Source organism: Anthonomus grandis, chromosome 5 (assembly GCF_022605725.1).
Source record: "Anthonomus grandis grandis chromosome 5, icAntGran1.3, whole genome shotgun sequence".
Taxonomy (NCBI): domain Eukaryota; kingdom Metazoa; phylum Arthropoda; class Insecta; order Coleoptera; family Curculionidae; genus Anthonomus; species Anthonomus grandis.
This window is the reverse complement of record NC_065550.1, coordinates 17,922,722-17,927,039: the sequence shown is the minus strand read 5'-3', so window position 1 is coordinate 17,927,039 and position 4,318 is coordinate 17,922,722.

Below are 4,318 nucleotides of genomic sequence, written 5' to 3'. Positions count from 1 at the left end.
TACTGCTGCATCACCCTAAAAGTCGCTAGCCTGAAAGTCAACAGATACTGTGACTTTCTGAGCTAAAACCGATTGGTTTTGATCTATACTGCTAAAACATGCAATCCTAAAACAGATATTCGGCAGAATGTGTATTTTTTCTAAATGCAAATGGTAACAAACAAAATTATCGATATTGGAGTAACGAAAATGTTTTGAGGAGATTCAAAATATTCCCAAAAAGTTAACGTTTGAGCTGGTATTCTTGGAAATATAATTACTGGTCCTTTGAGGGTAATTTAGTTTCACAGGAGGATTTGTCAACATTTCAAAAGGAGGGTGTTTCACCCCATTATTTTCATACGGTACGACAGTGGTTGAATGAGAAATTCCGGATAAATGGATTGACAGAGGCGGATCTATTGGGAACATGTTTTATAAACATAAATCCATTGTTTATAAAACAAAACTGCTGGTATTTCTGATCTTAAAAGACGAGTTGCAGTAGAATGCCAGTCAATTATCCATGGGGTCTTCTCAAATGGTAGGGATACGTTTTCGAGGTGTTTTATTTTAAAATTTCTCTTTCGCAATTAAAAAGTTATACTGCCCGATGTAAAATAATCAATAAATAAAAAATCTTGTGTGAAAGCTAAAATCGAAATGCAGGCAAGTTTACTTGTTTCTGCAACTTCAAAACGCGATTATTCGGAAACATCTGGACAAAAGGCTACAAACTAGAATACCACTGAAAAGCGAATTGAACGCGCTTTAAAAGGATGTGACTCGAATCCCATTCACAAAATATTAACCTACGGAAACCCTTCCGTAGGTTAATAAAATTCTTTTGAGATCCTATTCCCATTTATCATAAGAGAGATATAGCCTGTCCAAGCGTTAGTCTGGTAAGAACGAATGGTTACTGTCAAAAATTTCAAATGACATCACGGTTGAGGCTATCGGATATATGGGATGTTTTAATATTGCGGTCCATCGGTTATATTTTGTTTACATATATATTCTGTGGCGCTCTATTGTACCGGGTGGTGCGTCGTTGAGCGGAACATAGGAAATCCCATGTAAATGTTAAGGGGGTCAATTATTGGCTTCCCTGTGCATTTTATAGAAAAAATCAAGATAACTTCTTGAAGTTACCAATCTGGCAAACCCTCGTGCAAAGTTTTAAAAAATTTTAATAAGCGAATCTTGAATTATTCAATTAAATGTAATTGCAAAATTACCAAATTTTCGGTTCAGGTAAAACCAGACACCAGCCACCAGCAAACAATTTGTTATAAGGCTTTGTCAAATCTGACGTACAGCCAAATACAAGAAATTTTTTTTTCGTTTTATTAATCTCACAACCATACATTCAAAGTAAGACACGTTAACATTACTTTTTTATCTAAACTTTTATTTAATACGAAAAGATGAAGAAGAAAAACGATGAAGTTATATTAAATATTTATATCTATTTTTTGGTCGATTGAATAATTCATACTTGTTTTCAAATATCGATTGTCACTGCTTTATTGACACTTTTCCACGTCAGTGACAATATTCATTTTACTGGTGCCCGTTTGGTTTTACCTGAACCGAAAATTTGCTAATTTTGCAATTACATTTAATTGAATAATTCAAGATTCGCTTATTAAATTTTTTTGAAACTTTGCACAAGGGTTTGCCAGATTGGTCTCTTCAAAAAGTTATGTTACATTTTTTCTATAAAATGTACAGGGAACCCAATAATTGACTCCCTTAAAATTTACATGGGTTTTCCTATGTTCCGCTCGGCGACGCACCACCCGGTATACATCGACGTTATTCTTAAAACTTCATTATTCTTTTGGATGGAGTTTGAACAAAACCCACTTGTGGTTTTACAGTTCTTAAAAAATATACCTAAAAAGAAACCTTGTATATTTTGAAAAATAGATATATACTGCCCTCCATAAGCTAATGGGCGTATCTGCAAAAACAGTGTTTTGAGGTAATGAAGGTTTTGTATTTTTTAACGTGCCACCTATTACGATAAACTTCACTAAAATGAAAGATATGGAGTTTCTAGTAATTTTTTCTTAAAAAATCAGTGGCATTAATAAAAATTGCAACTTCTTTTTAGATTTTGAGTTATGGCAGATACGCCTATTTTCCTTAGTATCGTTTTACCGTTTGCTGATTAAATTAAAAGATGTCTGAACTATGAAATTTAATACATATAGAATAATGTTTGAATATTTTTATCAACTTATAAAAAGTGATTAAGTAATAAAAAAACATTCGTTAAAATACAGTTTTATTGCCTCAAATTCAAAAAATCTTACAAGATTCCAAATGATTCAACAAAAAAACTCATATGTCTTCTTCGTCTTCTTCTACCATTTCAGGTTCTTCAGAAAGAACCGGTAATTTTTCCCAAAACGAAAGCCTATTTCTCTGGAAATCCTTTTTTTTTGCACTTTGGCGTTTAGAAAATTTAACTCGACAAAATCGTCACAAAAGCTATATTTGTAAGTCAAAGTAAACTCCCTTCGTGAAAACTGGATGTGCACCATTTTATTTAGGTATGGTCGACTTGGTTTAATATTTTTAATTTTATATTGAGAGCTGTGGTCTAACCAATTGTAGAAATTATTATGTTGCATATTTATTACCAAAACTTTACCACTGTTTGCATTTTGTACACAGTCTTCAAAATCAGGAAAATCATAAACTTTTCCTTTTTTTTTTAAGGGATATCTCAACCTGGTGGTGGAATGAATCCGCCGACATGAAAGTGTGGTCGGGCTCAAAATATTTAATTTCCAGTTTTTCAAGGTTAATTTCATCTGAATTTACTATGCTGACAAAAAATGATAAAAGTGCCCAATTTTTATTTTGTGCTGAGCAATTATCAAGCTACAGAATTATTATGTTTGTCATCCCTATGTCGTACAAAAAATGAATAAAATGTGCTAATGATATCACTTTTTGAGCGTCCGGCCACACCTTCATGCCAAATAACTGCTATGGGCTTCCTGTTCTGTTGTTTAGTCCCCACTGGTACAAAAGATTCATTGAATGCTATGATTCTCCCCGTAAATATTACTTCCTTCAAGGATTCATATCTTGGAAGAACCAACTCAATTAACGCCACCAAAATGATTTGACTGTGACAGACGTATACAAGAGCCTTACTGACAGCCGTTAATATTAACACATTTAATACTTTATAGTATCAGAGGCGGAGCATTTATGCCACATCTAAAGTATTTGCATTTTCGTAACTACAAAAGGGTTGCTAAAAGCTACGCTAAAAGGGCGAATGTGACAAAATGCATGTAGATATGCTCTTTTAGCCTAAAAATTGTTGGATACGACCATTTGGCATAGTAGTATGTGTATGTATTACAGATAGCTAATATTTTATTAGGATTTTTAAGTTAGATGGACAGCAGATACGCCTTTTAGCATTATAAATAAGGTGATATATATTATGGGCTATCCAACAAGCCTTTAACCCAATTTTCGATAAAATGTCAGATACGCCCTTTACGTTAAGCAGGGCAGTATAATATTATGGTAGTGTTTGTATTAAATTAATGTCGCTTGTATGAAGCGGTATTTACTTTTGGTTTCAACCACCCCTCGCTTGGATAGGCTATATTAATTATTATCCCATTTATCATAACGCGGGTGCATGTGAAAAAGGTGTTATGTCGTTTTTTTGTCAAAACTGGTTTATGTCAAAAGCCGAATTTAAAAACCCTCCTTTACTTATGGGAATAACGAACTAAGTCATTATACACGCGTAAGTCCATTATTTTTAATGTGTCTAACGAGATAAGTTACACTTTTATCGTGTAAAATGCTCTATGTCAGACATACTACAAATGCATTTTATTTTTTTGCAATCACGCGTGAAAAGGGATTTAAGTCAAACATATGGCTTATTTCACCGCAAAATATTTAACACCTGTTCCAGTTCCTATATCTAGTGAAAAGAAAAGTAATCTTATAGATCTGCTGCCATACATTAGCGACACCTTTGCGGATTTTTATAAAAATTTGACCACCACCAAAGACAAAAATGCTGATTCATATTCTGATGCAAGTTCAGATGAATTAAGGGATGAGTAATATTTTATTCCTCTTAAAATAATTTGAATATGTTCTTTGTTTTAAAATTAAATGCTTTTAAGTTGAAGAATTAGTCCATTGCTTGAATTGGAGTTTAAAGTTAAGGTAAGTAAAACTCTTTAAGTCGTCTTCCAATATTTAATAAATTTAGAAAAATTATATATATTCTCTACATGTTTCGAGAGTGTAAACTCTCATCTTCAGGAGAATAACTACAAAA